Genomic DNA, 20,125 nt, shown 5'->3' on the forward strand with positions numbered 1-20,125 from the left:
TCAGAGCTGTCACAGGTTGATTGACAAGCTGTTACCTGATCTCAAACTTCTTATACTTCTCAGCAATTAAACCATGTACAAATCATCTTGAGCTATGGGCTCAAATATAATATAAACTTGCATAATTTCCATTTCATATCTTTTGATAGCTTCAATATAAACATATGTGAATAAGGGAAGGACTATGTACTAGCAAATTACAAAATTCCTATTAAATATCAAGTATTCAATAGGCACTTTATATATTTTATTCCATTTGTTTATCTTAACTCATGAAGTATTATTAGCTCCATTTTGCAGATGAGAAACTAGGATAGATGGAATTTAAGGAACTTGTACCAGACCATTCAGATTGTGACAGACAAAAAATAATGTGAATCCAGAAAAGATTAACTCTAAATCCTATCTGCTTTCTAGCTTGCTTCCTTCATAAAACTGAGAGCTGCTTCTAAAGAAAATACTCTGCTTATGCTACCTCCATGTTTAAGAATTTTGAATGTCTTTTCTACTGTCCTTGGGACTAAAACTAAACTTCTTAATATGTTTCACATACGCCTTCAGAACCTAGCCCTTCACCTGCCCCTGACAGGCTAGCACTCTTCCTCGTGTGCCATATTCCCAAATATGAAGCACATTGCTTTTCCTCTAATATGTCATGTTCTTTCTCATGTCTTGGCCTTTATTATCAATTGAGTCATAGGCTGAGTTATAAAAACCAAGAAATCCTAATGGAGTGTTTTAAAGGTAAGATTTCCTTCAGGTTTTATTAGTTTTGGATTTCAAGCATCTTTTATTAATGGTAAAAAGAAGCAGCCTTTGTAAGCCCAACTCATGCTTCAGTCTTCTCACAATACAGGCACAATGTATTTGTTCATGATTAATAATTCTATATTATTTGTCTAAGGCAGTGCTGTTCAATAGACCATTTTGTGGTAATATGAATGTTCTATATATATGCACTGTGCAGTAGAGTAACCACATGTGGCCATTGAACACTTGAAGTGTAGAAAATGTGACCAAGTAAATGAATTTTTAACTGTATTTAATTTTAATTCATTTAAATTTAAAGAAGCATATGTGGCTAGTGGCTCCCACATTGTAGAGCACAGGTCTAGGGAAGTATGAGAGACAATTTAAAAAAAAAGAACAGAGAGACAGCAGCATAAGTATTAAAAAATTATAGTTTATTTCTTTCTCTCTGCTTCAATTCTAGTCACTGAAAACTCATGTCTCTCTTTATTTGACCTTTTGTATCCCCAGGGGATGCAACAAAGCCAACTACTATTTCAAATAAATAATCATGTAGGGAGGAGACCATATTTTTTCTCAAAATTTTCCTAAGATACGCATATTGGGAGGAAAACCTGATTATGTTGGGATATAATTTTAAATAAAGTCGTGGATGTGATGTTTACTTTTATGTATCAACTTGGAGAGTGGTTTTGGATGAGATTGACTTTTAAGTCAGTAAAGTGTAAGTAAACAGATTGCCCTCCACAGTGTGAGTGTGCCTCATCTAATCAGTTGAAGGCCTAAATAGAACAAAAAGAATGGCCTCCCTGAGCAGGAGCAAATTCTCCAGCAGACTATTTTTGGAGTTTATATGTATCTATTGCTTTCCTAAGTCTTCATCTATTGGCCTTCAGATTGGAACTTCACTGTCAGCTTTCCTGGGGCTTGAGCCTGTGGGTCCACATTATAGATCTGGACTTGCCAGTCTCCATAATTGTGTAAGCCAGCTCCTTATAATCTCTCTCGATAGATAGATAGATAGATAGATAGAAATAGATATACATATTTACATATATACACACATCCTATTTGTTCTCTTTCTCTGCAAAACTCTACTAATATGATGAACTTTTGGCATTTTAATTTTCCATTGGTGTGTCTTCTTCAATATTTTACCCTTTCATATTTTATCATCTTTGTGATTATAGGCTTTCACCAGAGAATTCAAAAACAATAACAAATTTATGAAAAAATAAAAAAGTTATTAACTTTATAAAAAGATATTCAAGAAAGGAAATATAAATCACAATATACTCAACAATGAATAACATTTAACACTTACATAGCCATACAATCTAAGTACTGAATAATGATTAAGCTAAAACTTATGATTTCCATATTGAGTGGAAGAAAGGGAATAGCAAGAACACAAGGAAACAAAATCTTTACCTGCCATAAAAGGAAGTCAATATATATTATACAAAGATACAAATTAGTAAGTAATGACATTAACATGTTACTTAGAAATTTGTAGGTAAATATCATAAGAGACAACTGAATGAATGAGAAATGATTACTACTGAAGATTAGCAGTGGAGAGTATGATTTGCAGTATTATGTATTTTTAAACTGTATGTCCAAATTACTTTGATAAATATTTTTATATGAAAGCAAAAACAGAGGAGGGGGTAGTTAATGGAGAGAAAAATGCAACATTCTATGACTTCAGTAAAAACCCCTGGAATGAAATGTTATAATATGCCTGATGCAGCAATTATCTCAAAACTTAATCTTATTATAATTGCTAAATGTAATTGCTAAATGTAAAGAGTACTGTCTAGGCAGAAGTGGAATTAAATGAGTAATTTAGTATATAATCTCAGGCCCCAGACTCTTCAAGCCAAAAGGCACCATAGAGGTCATCTATGCACTTCTTATTGCTCTTTCCAGTCCATCTACTTTTCCCTTTATATCACAAAGAGGCATAGGCATGAAGCTCAGCAAAGGGATGTGCCATAGCTGCTGCCTCTCACTAGCTTGCAATTGGTCAAGTGGGAGTAGTCAAAGTCGGGAATCTTAATTCCATGAGGAAAAAAGTCACATGATCTGATTAATAAAGTATTAATAAAGTTACTGAATTAATGAAGTTATTGAATTAAAAACAAAGTTATTGATCTTCTTATTGACTACATTTTAAGCTATTTTAATATCAACAAATTTAAATTAACTTTGTTTAAAAATCTTCCATAGATTTTCATTGAACTTAGAATTTTTAGATCTTTAAAAATGTAGCTATATTAGACAAATAAAGATGAACACTCACAACAGTTAGCATAGCAGTCTTTATTTTACTGTGGAGTGGGAAATGTGCAGAATTAGACTCTCTGGAGCATGATAAGGCATTTCCTTATCCTAAGTGATCTGTGAACAAACTGAACTTTTGGCCATTTTTATCATTAGACTGAGGAACTGGAAGAGCCTTTAATTCCCAGAAGCAATTTTTGCATGGTGTGATATTATGGGTACCTACATTTGTAGTTGTACTAATTCTATGATGACATTAGGGGCATACTTAGCAAATGTTTTTGTAGGATTTTAAGCTTGTTTCTCTTGCCTATCCACAGAGAAATCCTACTTCCCACACTGCACAACTCCAGGGAAACCCTAAGCATACCCTACAATTGTAAAATGTGGCTATGGGTCTGTCCACATCCTCAAACAGTTAGCATAGGCAGAAATTCGGCATTGCGTGGAAATTGGTCAAGGGCACTGTATACTCCAGAGCTGAGAATAAGTGACAATTAGAAAGAATGGCATTACTAGCTCCAAGAGATATGAATAGAGATAACAAAGTTTCCAAACAGCGTGGAAAAAAAAAAAGATGCATTGTTGTTGAAGATACAAATCAATCTGGAAGGTAATATGAATAAAATATGATTTTCAACAATTGTTGTATATAGAGAATATTGAAATTTCCAAAGGAATTTCTCATTCATCATCTTATCCCAAGACATCAATGACTTTTTTTTGAGGTGAGATATTGTCACTGAGCCAAAAGGCTTGGAAAGGATAAAAATTGAAAACAGCTGGTTGGGTTCTATGTACCAGGAGTGAAGAGATTTCTGACAAATTGCTTAACTATAAATTGTGGAAGACAAATGTCATATGTAGTTGACACAGAAGAATTTGAATTAAATGAATTTGTGGAAAGTAGGGGAATATGAAGCTTTTTTTGCCTTTTGTAGTCATAGTGGATATGAATGACAGAAATATAGATTCCACATGGATTTATTTGAAATGTCTCAAAGGACATTTGGCCTTAAACAACATCAGATTTATTTAGAATCATGTATTTTGTACTGTTGATAAAAGTAAATGACTAGATTAAATGACTAAAACTAAAATCGCTAATTATGTAGTTTAAAAAATTATAATTACAGTATGAAATAAATTACATAGTGTGGCTATAGAAATAAAATTGTATAATTTTCTTTTTAAGTTTATATCTTGACCAAAGGCTCTGGTCCTCCCTCTTTTGAATTTTATCTTCTTGGCAAAGAAGGACTTGTAGGACTCCCTGTAGACATCAGTGTAATTCTTAGCTCATTAAAGATCTTCTGGGGTCCCATGCAATGTCTTAGAGATTACGTTTTGCTCAGGTGTGAGCTTAAGAGGAATTCCATACAGAAGGCCGCAGTGTTGATTTCTTCACTAGGGAGAATTTTTAAAAGTCATAAGTAGCATCATGTAGATTTACCTTCCTAAAAAAAATTATGCACAACGTTAAGTAGAACACAGAATTCGAAACATACCTTTAAATTAATTGTTGAATTCCCCATAGCTTTATATTTGGCCATTTGGATTTTGTGGCTACTGTCTCAAGTGAAGTGAGTTGCTTTGTATAGCAGTCTGAAGCTCAGATTGCTGACAGGTAATCACTGGCTATTTTTAGAATCCTTGTTCTATGATTTATCTTCTTCTTGCATCATAAATTAAGCTGTATTTGAACTACATTATTGTACACAGAGGAGTCACCCAGCAACATAAAACAAAGTAAATATATTTTTGCTACTGCAGCATTTTAGAGAACGCACTTGAATTTTTATAAAATGACAACAAATTAATCATGAAAACCCATGTCTTAATAAAGTTATTACTATATTACTTTCTGGTTATTGATGACATATTTTAACCTGGGAAAGGGCAGATGGATTTAATAAAATGCTATACTGTGTGCTGTAGTAAATGCTAAAATGCTATACTGTATACAAAATGCTATACAGAATTTATTGATGCCAATATTGAGAATAAATTTTGGTCTAATAATTAGTACATATTTATTGAGCATTAACAGTGTACTTAGAAATATACCATGCTTTACACATCTTATTTTCCTAGAAATAATTTTATTAACACTATTTTTTTGGTCTCATTGTTAAATGCTTACTTTATCAGTCTGCGTACCTGCAGGAAATAGATGGCACACTCAAGTGGGTAACTGAGATTCAATGAAAGATAAGTTACAAGGGTGTAGGAAGGGTTGAAGGAACAAAAGAAACAGGACAAAAGCCTAGCAATTAAAACAGAAGACTTGTCCCCTGAGGGGCAAGGACAGCTAGCAGTTACCAGACCTGGGGATCCTAGAACCTTTGGAAAGGTGTTATGGGACAGCTGTGACCTTAAATAGGCAAACATAGCCACTATTGGGGTGCTTCAATGGGAATAAATATAAACCCTAAATTTCCTTTCTCCTCTGAGTCTCTGAAAGTATTTCCCACTGGCAAACTTCTGCAAGTATAAAGCCAGAGGGCAAGCGAGTCCAAATTGGTAATCTGTAGAGGCCAGCTTCCCATAGCACAGAACATGCAGGGAAAGAACTTGAAGCAGACCTGGTAAAGCAAATGGAGAATATGCAGAACTGTGTTCTTGGTACTCTTAAGCTCTTCTGTATTACCAGTTCACAGAGAAAAACGCCTTCAGGCAGGGAGATTACATTCTAATGGGATGTTACATAAAATAAACAAAATAAATAAAATATATAGTATACAACAAGATGATAATAGCCATGGAGAAAAACTAGGGCATTGAAAGAATAGAGGGAACAATAGGAAGTGTAGAAGTTGGGGTAAAAGTTTTAAATTTTAAATAGGATGGTCAGGGAAGATCTCGCTGAGGAAGCAGTATTTGAGCAAAAAATTGAGCAGTATTTGAGCAAAAACCTTAAAGAAGAACCTATACAGCCGTTTGAGGAGAAAACATTTCAAGCAGAGGGACTAGAAAGCATAAATCTCTAGTTGAGGACAGGATACACAGGCATACTTCATTTTATTGCACTTCGCAGATACTACATTTTTTTTTTTAATAAATTGAAGCTTCAAGGCAATCTTGTATTGAGCAAATCTATTGACACCATTTTTCCAATAGCATTTGCTCACTTTGTGTCTTTTTGTCACATTTTGGTAATTCTCCCAATATTTCAAAACTTTTTATTAATATTATACTTGTTATGGTGATCTGTGACCACTCATCTTTGATGTTACTATTGTAATTGTTTTGGAACACCATAAATAATGCCCATATAAGATGGCCAACATAATTGATAAATGTTGTGTGTGTTCTAACTGCTCCATTGACCAACTAGCAGTTACTTCATCTCTCTTTCTCTCCTAAAAATCCCTATTCTGAGACACAACAATTTTGAAATTAGGCCAATTAACAACGCTGCAATGGCTTCTAAGTATTTAAGTGAAAGGAAGAATCACATGTCTTTCACTTTAAATCAAAAGCTAGAAATGATTAAGCTTAGTGAGGAAGGCAAGTTGAAAGCTGAGACAGGCCATATATTAGCCCTCTTGCACTGAACAGTTATCCAGGTTGTGAATGCAAAGGAAAAGTTCTTGAAGGAAATTAAAAGTGCTACTCCAGTGAACACACAAATGGTAAGAAAGCTAAACAGCATTCTTGGTGATATGGAGACAGTTTCAGTGGTCTGGATAGAAGATCAAACCAGCAGTAACATTCTCTTGAGCCAAAGCCTAATCCAGAGCAAGGCCTGAATTCTCTTCAATTCTGTGAAGGCTGAGAGAGGTAAAGAAGCTGCAGAAGAAAAGTTTGAAGCTAGCAGAGGTGGGTTCATGAGGTTTAAAGAAAGAAGCCATCTCCATAATATCAAAGTGCAAGGTGTAGCAGCAAGAACTGATGTAGAAGCTGCAACAAGCTATCCAGAAGATCTAGCTAAGATCATTAATGAAGGTGGCTACACTAAAGAACAGATTTTTAACGCAGATGAAATAGCCTTATATTGAAAGAAGATGCCATCTAGCAATTTCATAGCTAGAGAGAAGAAATCAATGCCTGGCTTCAAAGCTTCAAAGGACAGGTTAAGTAACTCTCTTGTTAGGAGCTAATGCAGCTGGTGACTTTAAGTTGAAGCCAATGCTCATCTACCATTCCCAAATAAGGCCCTTAAAATTTACGCTAAATCTACTCTGCCTGTGCTCTCTAAATGGAACAATAAATCCTGGGTGACAGCACATCTATTTACAACATGGTTTACTAAATATTTTCAGCACACTGTTGAGACCTATTGCTCAGAAAAAGATTCCTTTCGAAATATTACTGCTCACTGACAATGCATCTGGTCACCTAAGAGCTCTGATGGAGACGTACAAAGAGATTAATGTTGTCTTCATGCTGCTAATACAATATCCGCCAGAAGCCCATGGATCAAGGAGTAATTTCAACTTTCAAGTCTTATTATTTAAAAAATGCATTTCTTACGGTTATAGATGCCATAGATATTGATTCCTCTGATGGATTTGGGCAAAATAAATTGAAAACCTCTGGAAAGGATACACCATTCTAGATGCCGTTAAGAACATTCATGATTCATGGGAAAAGGACAAAATATCAATGTTAACAGGAGATTGGAAGAAGTTTATACCAAGCCTGATGGATGACTTTGAGCAGTTCAAGACTTCAGTGGAGGAAGTAACTGCAGAGGTGGTGGGTATAGTGAGAGAACTAGGATTAGAAGTGGAACCTGAAGATGGGACTGAATTGCTACAATAATTCATAATAAAACTTGAAAAGATAAGGAGTTACTTCTTATGGATAAGCAAAGACAGTAGTTTCTTGAGATGGAAACTTCACAGTGCGAAGATGCTGTGAAGATTGTTGAAATGACAATCAGCCAACAAATTGGCTGCTTACTCAGTCTAAGATAAAGAGTCCTCACATCATTTTACCAGTATATGGAAGCCTTAGTTTTATGAAAGGATTTAGAATATTACATAAACTTAGTTAATAAAGCAGAGGCAGGGTTTGAGAGCATTGACTCCAATTTTGAAAGAAGTCTACTGTGGGTAAAATGCTATCAAACAGCATTGCCTGCTACAGAGAAATTGTTCGTGAAAGAAAAAGTCCATTGATTCAGCAAACTTCAATGTTGTCTTATTTTAAGGAATTGCCACCGCCACCCCAGCCTTCAGCAACCAGCATCCTGGTCATCACCAACCATTAAAGTGGAGGCAAGACCCTCCACCAGCAAAAAGATTATGACTCACTGAAGGCTGAGGTGATGGTTAGCATTTTTAGCAATAGAGTTTTTAAGTAAGGTATGTGCATTGTTTGCTTAGACACGATGTCATTGCACACTACAATGTAGTGTAAATGTGAATTTTATAGGCACTGGGAAACCAAAAAAATCCATGTAAAGTGAATATTGCAATATTCACTTTATTGCAGTAGACTGGAACCAAGCTTGCAATATCTCCAAGGTATGCCTATATGTAGTATGTTAGTGAAGTGGTAAAAGAGCAAAAGAAAGCCAGTGTGGTTGCTGAGAAACAGCAAGGGAAAGCCTAAGGTGAGATAAGGCTGGCAAGGTAGGACTCTTGAAAGTCATATAAAATAATTCTGTTTTACTTTAAAAGCAAAGGGAAGCCATTAAAAAATTGAAAGAGGAGGTTAACGTGGTGGTTAGCTCTACACTTGAGAAAGCTCACTCCAGCTGAAGTGAAAAGTGAGAGAAATGTGTTGGTGTAGGAGGTGAGGAGAGGGTAAGGAAGAAAGATGTAGATGGTCCAGGCTGTTGCAATTATGTAGATGTCAAAGGATGCTAGCTTGGATGAAGGTGGTGGCAGTACAAATGGAGAGAAGCAAAAAGGTTCAAAAGACATTTAAGATGTAAAAGTCACAAGTCATGGGAAAGCACTGGATAAGGAGGGTGGTGAGGGAAAGGGAAGTGAGCAGGGTGCTGCCTTTCACAGGATTGCGTTTGGGTTTAATTCAACTTTGGATATGTTGAGGTGCTTTCAGACACCCAGGAGAAGATGCCAGGTAAACTGTTGGTATTTTCTTTGGAGCTTAGATTACAGTCCTAGATCAGATATACGAGCTGTGACTCATCTAGCTATCTTCCTTCAGGTGCTTAAACAAACAAACAACAAAAAAACACAGTCATAGATGTAATTGATAGGGAGAGCTTTGGTGGTGAGCTTTGCTTTGAATAACTTCAAATTTATTAGCAGATAGAGAAGAATGAGCTTGAAAAGGAAAAAACATATATACATATAAATATATTTTTAAGTGTGTGACCTCACACAAAAATGAGCTATACTTTATGTTATAATGATTAATTTAAGCATGAGTAGCTACAAAACTACAAATAGTATAAGGCTACATCTATAAACTGGTTCTAATATTAATGTTCAGTTTCTCATTGAGATGTAAACTGGACATCAGTATTTTCAGAAAATGGCCTCTTTTCCCCACTTCCACAACTTTTCATCATAATCCTTTGTTGATTTTTTTTCATGTTTTTTTCCTCAAACATTTGCAAATATTCTTTCTGTACCTAAATAAATCATTCTTTTGTTTTATAAAAACATATTTATTCCAAATGTCTTCAATTCCAGCATTTTGGTCATATCTAAGAGAAGGTAACCTTAGATTTGTCTTTGTTCAAAAATACAACTTATTTTTCCTTGCTTACATTTTCCAAGGGATTTTATAGAATTATTCTCCCTTAAATATTCTACCAACATATTCCCCTGTGTACTTTCACCCAGCTTAAAAAACAAGACAGCTTAAGGAGCAGCAGGTATAAAGTTTTAAGCCAAAAGAGACTAGAGCCTTTTGGAACATAAATTGCATATCAATTAGAAAAGAGAGAAGAGAACAACTTTCTGGTGGATTTTCTTCACTGAATTGCCTGAAAGAATTTTTTGTCATGCAGTGGTTGTTTATGCTTTGATTTACAATTTATGATTATGCCAACCCTCCCACAAAGGATCCCTGGTAAATAGAATTCCTTTCAGTAGTTAACAGGCAGGTTTATTACTTTTTTCAACAGTTGGGCTGCTCCTGTCCCCTCGTTATCTATGACAACAAATTGGCTGCTTACTCAGTCTAAGATAAAGAGTCCTCACATCATTTTACTGGTATATGGAAGCCTTAGTTTTATGAAAGTGTAACTCTTTGAAGTAAAACAAAATGTACAATTAACCAGATTCTCTAGAGATTAAATGTAAGATTAACTTTGAATAGTAATATATTCCTAAATGCCTTGAAAACATCAAATACAAAATACATTGTTTTATGACATCTTCATTTCAATCCAATAATTTGAATATTGATGTAGCTGACCAAGATGGACTTTCCTTAATGTTCCCCTCAGCTTTACTAAACTTCAACCAAGTTTCTTCTTTAGTATATGCCCCTGATCTCCCTTCTTAGAACATTTACTTTAGAAAACTTGGCAATTGTAAATTATTTCTATGCCCTTTGGAGATGTAAATCTTCTACAACCCAGGAATGTCTTTCTCAAGGACCTGGGATTCATTTCTCTGAAATGTAATCATCAAGAAACATATCACCCCTATCTCCCAGTTTCTGTGGGAGGGTAGGAACCTAACTTCTATAAGCATCAATTAGCCTGTTCGCATTGATAGAGCCTCCCCTCCCACACCCCCATGTCCTTCAGTACTTTTCCACTTTTCATTTCAGTGGAGTTGAGTTCAATACTTCTGCCCTATTACAACAGTCTCTCTTTTCTGTTGTGATAGTCTTGAAAAAAGTTTTCATTGCCTGTTTAACTGACCTGGTGTAATTTCTCTTTTACTGAAAACTATATGAATATGTGGGTCAAATGGACAGAGATTGAATCCTAACTTGTAATGTAGCTTTTATTCACTCAGTTATACAATGCATACACTATTGAATGGGACTGTGGTGCTCAAAATCTCTTGACTAAATTCATTCTTTTCTTGCCAGTTTAGTACAGTTTTGAAATTCAAAGAAATAGCATGGTCTTGGTCCACGCAGTTTTTCAAATACAGTTTCCAACACATTTTTTATTTAAATTCTTGTGTTTAAATTCTTGCCACATTCATGACACAGCTTTTAATTTTAATTATTGGATGCCATTTTTTCATGGATACCTTCATTTTAGAATTCTGTAAATTATCATTTGAATTAAAGATTAATTTTAACTTCAGGTTGTCTTTCAAGTGACCATATTTATTAAAAACAGAGGTTAAAATATTATTAAAAAGTTTGGCAAGTGAAAGAGAAAGTATAGCATTGGGAAAAAGGACATTTTAGTATACTCTAAAATATAAATATAGTGATCAAATATTATTAAAATTTAACATGTTAGTATTTCCACTTAAGGCAATGAATGATTTTTTTTACATTTATCGAGTTATAATTGACAAAATTGTAAGATATTTAAAGTTTACATCATGATGATTAGATACACATATACATGTGAAATAATTCCTCCCATCTAGGGAGGAATCATTTAACATATTTATCTCTTTTTTTTGGTGAGAATATTTAAGTTCTATTCTCTTAGTAATTTAAATTACACAATACTGTGTTATCAATTATAGTCACCATGTTATTCTGTAGAACCTTAGACCTCAGACATCTTTTAGCTGACAGTTTGTACCAAACTCTCCCTATTTCTCAAACATCCCAGTCCCTGGCAACCACTTTTCTACTTTCTGTTTCTATGAGTTTGACTTTTTATTTAGATTCCACATATAAGTGATACCATGTAGTATTTGTTTTTCTCTTTCTGGCTTATTTCACTTAGCATAATACCCTTAAGCTCCATCCATGTTGTCTCAGAAAAGCCAAGATATGGAAGCAATTGGCAACTTAAGAATTACAAAAACACAAATTTGACAGATATTGTACATACTATGAAACTTCTGAAAACCTTGTAAAACTTTACCTTACATTACGAAATTATTTCGAATCAGAACCAGATTTTTAGTGGAATAAACACTTAGATTAATACTTTTCTCCATTGCACTTTTCCTCACCTCCCCCATCTACCATCAGTTCTCTGCCCACCTCTGCCCTACTGTGTGCTCCTGTAGTCTACCCTCTGTGGACTGCAGCCTCTGATTTCTAGCTGGACTACGGAGATGGAAGACACCAGCAGGGGAATAGAAGATGATGCTTTTCCTGTAAATGTCTTGTCTCCACAGCTCTAGCTCCTTTCCTGTGGCCCATTCCCAGGGCTCCAGCTCTCAAAAATTACAACACTGTTTCATTCCCTGCCCTTGTTGTTTCAGGCCTAGGATAATACTCGCTTCCATAAATCCCTTAGGATTCACCATCCCTTGGTTTCCTTCACTCTGAATTCATCTCTAAAAATAATTCAGCCATTAAACTTTTGTCAGTTAACTTCTTTGAGGGTGCCATCTGTTTCCTGCTGGGTATATGTATCATACTGATGCTACATATGAACTGAGTTCAAGTTCCTGTCTAGGACAATTGAGGAAATTAACATCACATTTTAAAATAAGGCCTGTTTTAAACATTTCTCTTCAAAGACAGTAAAATACAACTTCACAGTTATCTTTATTATCTTGTTATAAATTTGCATTAATAAAATTTCCAAACATACACAGCAGTAGAGTAAAATAAGCTCCTGTGACTCCCATCACCCAGTTTCAAAAATCCTGTATATTTTACTGCACTTGTTTCAATCTATCTTCCTTGCCCTTTTTGGGGGGAAAGACAAATGGTGAGGGTGGGGATAGGGCTGAAGTATTTTAAAGCTAATCCCAGACAGCATATCATTTCACACAATTTTAGTATACATCAAAAGCAAAGAAAGTAATTTTCTTAAAAATTCATAATGTCATTATTACTATGGACAATTAACAAAATTAACAATTTCTTATTATCAGCTAAAATGCCTTTAATTGTCTGAAAAATATCCTTTTACATTTGCTTTTTTAAAAATTAGAATCCAATCCAAAGGGTCCATTCTTTGTATTTGGTACTGTATTTCCTAAATCATTCTCTCTCTGTCTCTTTTATTTTTTTAATATAGAAAAGTCTCCCCTCCTCCCACTCTATTTTTCTTGTCATAGCTCTTTTGAGGAAATTAGGTTAGTTATAGATGATCCACAGTCTGGTTTGGGTGATTATTTCCTGTAGCATTTTACACTGTATTCTGTTAGACTGAATATAAGTCCTTAAAAACTTGATTCAATTCAAGTACTTTGTTTTCTTTTTTTGCAAAAATATTTTATAGATGATGCTTTCTTCATCATATTGCATCTCTTTGGAGGCACATATTGTCCAATTGTCTCAGTTCAGTGATACTGATTGATATGTAGTTTCAAATGGTTGCAGTCTGTTTCCTTCGTTGCAAAATTCTCCATCAAGTTTCACCTAATTGTTTTAGCATCCATTATTGACCATTGTCCAAATCAGTTCTTTTGTTAATAGTAGCAAAAGAGTGTTTTCTAATTATGTCATTTCTTCTGCATTTATTACGTGGAATTCTTCTCTTATAAAAGACAGTTTTCTCCACCTACTAGGGTCTTTTTGTTACATAGAATTATAGTTTATGTTGGGAAGGTAGAATAATTGATTAATTCTTTTTTTTAAGTATCATACTTTAAATTCAATTAGAATAATTGCTATGCTATCTATTTCCTGTGGTGTGGAGTGAATTTTCTTTCTCTCTCCTTTCTTTTAAATACTGTGATAAACTCATGACCTTTAGTACTCACTGTGTTTTAAACAAAGTCAGTCTTTTTTTTTTTTTGAGACTCACACTCTCTCATCTTTAGTCGGTGACACTTCCTGTGAACTTTGATGTCAACTCATTTATTTTCTATAACTTACTTTCCAGCACAATGGGATGTCAGACTTCTCTTGTACATTTCCTGACCCAGACTTGAAATCAGTCATGTTTTGAAGAAGCCTACTTTTTCTACTGGGAAAAGATATTTGGAGACCAATATGTGAAAGCTAGAAGAGCTCAATATTAGTATGTTTTCATTGCCTCTAGCCCTTTTCAATTAATAGAGCTGGGGAATGTGTAAAGTTTTAAAAAGGAAAAACTAAAGTGGTCATACTGCTTTTTCCCATGAACTGCACAGTTAACAGTGTTTTCACTTTCTTTCTGTCTTTGATTTAATACCTGCATAATTTTACTTTATGCTAGAAAGCTCAGTTAACAACAAATAGCATAAGTTACAAAAGGTAATATTGATTTACTCCCTCCTACAATATACATAGAATACCTGTGACTTTAAAATTGATTCAATACATACCCTTCAGGAAAGAGTTTTTAGGAGAAAAAACAAAACAAAACCCTCATTCTGTTTGGGTTAATAATTTATCTATATAACTTTCACTTCCAGCTACAGTGGAGTAATTGGTATTGGACCTATTCTGTACCATAAATAATTACAAAACTAGACAGAGAATATGAGCCATGGTTTCCCTGAACTAAAGATCACAGATTGAAGTTAAGGCTAATGAAGTGGCTGATAATTGCAAAGGCTAATGATGATGATCCAGAAGCCTATGTGGGGTTCCTTATGAGTCTTTGATCAATAGCTGCACTGCAGATGCAAAGGGCAAGACCTAATGCTGCATGGCTGAATCATGGTCACACCATGATATTTCAGCTTGACCAAAGTGAAGAGAACTTCTTTGCAAGGCCATCACTCGCTCAATTTCAGGTAAAATCCTTGAAAGCCAGATCTTAAGAGTAGGAATCATGCATACAACAACCAAGTAAGACCACACCCTAGGAGTAAAAATATAACTAAAATAAACTGCCCAAAGTATAAAAGCTTCATGGGATCAAAAGGATCCACCTAACTGCCTTCCAGAAGCTCAATACTCGTTTTTTTTATGAAGTCAACATAATCCAGACTCTCTATACTGTACCATCCAGAGTGTTCATCATAAAATAATTTATCTAAATATTTCTAAATTGTTATAACTTGTATTTCTAAAAACAACAGACTTGTCTCCTATATCCCTATATATTGTATAACACTTTTCCTGAAAATTTGCATTTTGAGCAACCTTAACATTTTTAACATTTTCTAAGACCTGTTCTGTCTTGGTTATTTGTTTCCATCATTAAAAAGGATGAGGGGAGGGGAGTGGAGTTACATATAATATTAGTATGCTTCTTTGTGCAGCAGTGTTTTTGACTTCCAACAAAATTATTTTGTATTCTACTAACTTTATATATAACTCTTTTGATGATGTACATATTTCTGAGATTTTTTAATATTAATAATAATTAGAGAAAGCAGAATAAGAGTTTCTTTTCTCCAGTTTATAAAGATTTCTCAAGTATTATCGAATCTCCCATGCACAGATAGCATCAGATATTTACCTGCTAGCAATGCAAAATTTTTGTTAAAGTTAAGCTGTTGATTTATAAATGACCATGCACACTAATAAAATAGCAGAATACACAACTGATTTTCCTACTGTAGACAAATGAAAAAGAATTACTGATATTCATCACCATGTGGACAGTTACTTTCTGACACTGCACTATTTTCAAAATACAAGATATTTTCCCTGAAATTCAAGACTGTGAAAATAGTGCTGGATTTTCTACGTTAAACATACGGTGTGTTGTCATTTTCAAAAAAAAATATAAGTAGTTATTGGACATCAAAATTATATAACAAAATGGATGAATTAGCAAATTAAGACATATTTTGAACTATAAAAAGTACCTATTAGTTTCTAAGTGCCCTCCTTAGGAATTGTCTGTTAAGTACCACAAGGGTGCCAATGTGGTCTTCAGTCCTTGAAAACTGAAAATAAAGAAAGCTTATAATAATTGTTTCAAACCATTATCATAATATTTGCACCCTAGGAAAGATTTTAAAAACATATTAGTATTAATTTTTCATTAAAATGAATTTGAATGGAGTTTCTTACATGTGGTTTTCAATTATTTAGGCAATGATGGAAAGAACAAGGAGTCTAAGATCAGCCAGACCTTTGTTCTGAATCCTGACTTTGTCATTTCAATGTATCATATTGGGCAAAGAGCTTAATCTCTGTTTCTCAGTTTTCATATCAATACAATAGTCACACTAATGCCTTTATTTCAGGAGTTTTATGAGTATAAAATGTGATAACACAAGTAAAGTTTCTTTAGAGTGTGTGGAATGTAGTACGTATTCTGTAAATGTTGGTATCCTTCTTGTTCTTTTTCTATTTCTCTCTCATGAAATAAGAAAATTCAAAAATCAAACTTTTTCAGGGACTAGGCAGTTGAGACATATATTCATAGGTTATTAGAACACTTTCGTTCTCTCACCATGATATGCCTCAATCTACTGCACTGTACTCGTATTCTCTGCCTCACCTCCATCATAAGGAATGAACTACTTGCATTTTTATCAAAGATTTATCTGTCACTTATGACTACATTCTACCTGCTTTATCATAGTCTAGAGTTTTGCTCCCATTATATCCCTCTCTGTCCCTCTCCTATATTTCCCTTTCCTCCTGAATTATCTTTCTTAACATATAATCATGCTGTATTTTCTTCTTTCTTAAAAAACAAAAACAAATTTCTCTTGCCCCACATTCTCTTTCTGCACTCTTTGTTTTCCTGTAAGCAAAACCAAAAATCTGCTATACTTGCTATACTCTAATCCCAGACCTCATCTAATTCAGGAATTGTTTTTATATCATACCTTCATATATCCAGTATCACATAATTATTCATTTTAATTCCAAGGTTGGATTGCTGGTTATTAAAAAGGGTTTCTACAAAGTAACCTAAAATGTTTTCTCATAATCCACACTAATTTCTCTTTCAAAAGAAAACTGAAAGTTCTTAAATCTTTGATGACTGTCATTATGTCTACTTTTACTAATTTCTTCTTCAGGCTGAACATCTTTTCTAACATTTTTCATGTAAAATATAGCCTCCAAATTTTTCCATATCCTAACACTAATTTTCTACATCTAGTGATATTTTTCAAGGCCTCTAATAATTTTTATTTTAGCTAAACTTATTTAAGAATAATGTGTTTTTTATTTTTTTCAAAATTTTTATGAAAAATTTCAAACATCAATAAAGTTGAAAGAATTTTATAGCAAACATTCATATATCTACCATTAAATTCTGTCATTAAAATGTTTTATACTTATTTTACTACATATTTATCCATCTATTTATCTATCTATCCATCAATCCATCTTATTTTTTGATGTAATTCAAAATAAATTTCAGACATCAGTACATTTCTCCCCAAATAGTTCGGCATGCATATATAACTAGAATTCAATATTTTGCTCATACTTTTTTTCTTTTGATATAAAACACACATAAAAATGCACAAATCTTAAGTGTTTTTTAACAAAGTTTTGACAGATGCAAACAGACCTGTGTAACAAAACTGTGATCAAGGTACAGAACACTGGCATCGCCAGCGTGCTTTATCCCAGTCATTCCCCAATCCAAAAGTAAACCGCTGTTCTGATATTTTTTCCTGAATAGTTTAATTTTGCCTGTTTAGAAGTTCTTATAGATGGAGTCAAAGAGTATGCACTTTTTCCTGTAAGGCTTCTTCTACTCAGCATAATTATTTTGAGAACTATTCATGTCATTTATATATTAGTACATTTTCCCTTTTTATCGTTGAATAGTATTTCATCCTATTATTATTATACCATAGTCAGTTTATTTATTCTTCTATTAATGGACACCTAGGCTGTTTGCAGTTTAAGGCTATTGTGAATAAAGCTTCCATGAACATTATTGTACAAATCTTTTTATGAATATCTATTCTTATCTTATTTGTGTAAATCCTAGGAATGGAATTGCCATGAGACATTCCTCCAAGTGACTGTACCGTTTTCTATATGAACAATATATGTCAGTTGCAACTGCTTCACATCCTTATCAACAATGGTGTGCTCAGACTTTAATATTATTCAGTCTGGTAGGGTTTGTAGTAATTCTAATTATTATTTCCTGGAGACTAATGATCTTCAGCACTTTTTATGTGATTATTGGCCAGTATTTATCTTTTTTTATGAAAGGTTTTTTCAAATATTTTACACACTTAAAAATTGGATTGTTGGAATTTTATTATTAAATTATAGAATTATATATGTCCTGGATACATGTTCTTTACATTTCACAGATATTTTCTCCCATTCTGTGACTTGCCTATTTATTTATTTATTTTAACATATTTATTGGAGTATAATTGCTTTACAACGGTGTGTTAGTTTCAGCTTTATAACAAACTGAATCATCTATACATAAACATATATCCCCATATCTCCTCCCTCTTGTATCTCCCGCCTACCCTCCCTATCCCACCCCTCTAGGTGGACACAAAGGACCGAGCTGATCTCCCTGTGCTATGTGGTTGCTTCCCACGAGCCATCTGTTTTACATTTGGTAGTGTATATATGCCCATGCCACTCTCTCACTTCGTCTCAGCTTACCCTTCCCCATCCCCCTGTCCTCAAGTCCATTCCCTATGTCTGCGTCTTTATTCCTGTCCTGGCCCTGGGTTCTTCAGAACCATTTTTTTTTAGATTCCATATATATGTGTTAGCAAATGGTATTTGTTTTTCTCTTTCTGACTTACTTCACTCTGTATGACAGTCTCTAGGTCCACCCACCTCACTACAAATAACTCAATTTTATTTCTTTCTATGGCTGAGTAATATTCCATTGTATATATGTGCAACATCTTCTTTATCCATTCATCCATCGATGGACACTTAGGTTGCTCCCATGTCCTGGCTATTGTAAATAGAGCTGCAATGAACATTGTGGTACATGACTCTTTTTGAATTATGGTTTTCTCAGGGTATATGCCCAGTAGTGGGATTGCTGGGTCGTATGGTAGTTCTATTTTTAGTTTTTTAAGGTACCACCATACTGTTCTCCATAGTGGCTGTATCAATTTACATTCGCACCAACGGTACAAGAGGGTTCCCTTTTCTCCACACCCTCACCAGCATTTATTGTTTGTAGACTTTTTGATGATGGCCATTCTGACCGGCGTGAGATGATATCGCATTGTAGTTTTGAATTGCATTTCTCTAATGATTAATGATGTTGAGCATTCTTTCATGTGTTTGTTGGCAATATGTATATCTTCTTTGGAGAAATGTCTATTTAGGTCTTCTGCCCGTTTTTGGATTGGGTTGTTCGTTTTTTTGATATTGAGCTGCATGAGCTGCTTGTAAATTTTGGAAGTTAATCCTTTGTCAGTTACTTCATTTGCAAATATGCTCCCCCATTCTGAGGGTTGTCTTTTCGTCTTGTTTATGGTTTCCTTTGCTGTGCAAAAGCTTTTAAGTTTCATTAGGTCCCATTTGTTTATTTTTGTTTTTATTTCCATTTCTCTAGGAGGTGGGTCAAAAAGGATCTTGCTGTGATGTAGGTCATAGAGTGTTCTGCCTATGTTTTCCTCTATGAGTTTGATAGTGTCTGGCCTTACATTTAGGTCTTTAATCCATCTGGAGTTTATTTTTGTGTATGGTGTTAGGGAGTGTTCTAATTTCATTCTTTTCCATGTAACTGTCCAGTTTTCCAACAGCACTTATTGAAGAGGGTGTCTTTTCTCCATTGTATATTCTTGCCTCCTTTATCAAAACTAAGGTGACCTTATTTGTGTGGGTTTATCTCTGGGCTTTCTATCCTGTTCCATTGATCTATATTTCTGTTTTTCTTTTGCCAGTACCACATTTTCTTGATTACTGTAGCTTTGTAGTATAGTCTGAAGTCAGGGAGCCTGATTCCTCCAGCTCCAATTTTCTTTGTCAAGATTGCTTTGGCTCTTCGGGGTCTTTTGTATTTCCATACAAATTGTGAAAATTTTTGTTCTTGTTCTGTGAAAAATGCCATTGGTAGTTTGATAGGGATTGCATTGAATCTGTAGATTGCTTTGAGTAGTATAGTCATTTTCACAATGTTGATTCTTCCAATTCAAGAACGTGGTATATCTCTCCATCTGTTTGTATCATCTTTAATTTCTTTCATCAGTGTCTTATAGTTTTCTGTATATAGGTCTTTTGTCTCCTCAGGTAGGTTTATTCCTAGGTATTTTATTATTTT

The sequence above is a fragment of the Monodon monoceros genome, unplaced genomic scaffold (assembly GCF_005190385.1).
Source record: "Monodon monoceros isolate NGI ecotype Baffin Bay Population unplaced genomic scaffold, NGI_Narwhal_1 Super_Scaffold_6, whole genome shotgun sequence".
NCBI lineage: Eukaryota > Metazoa > Chordata > Mammalia > Artiodactyla > Monodontidae > Monodon > Monodon monoceros.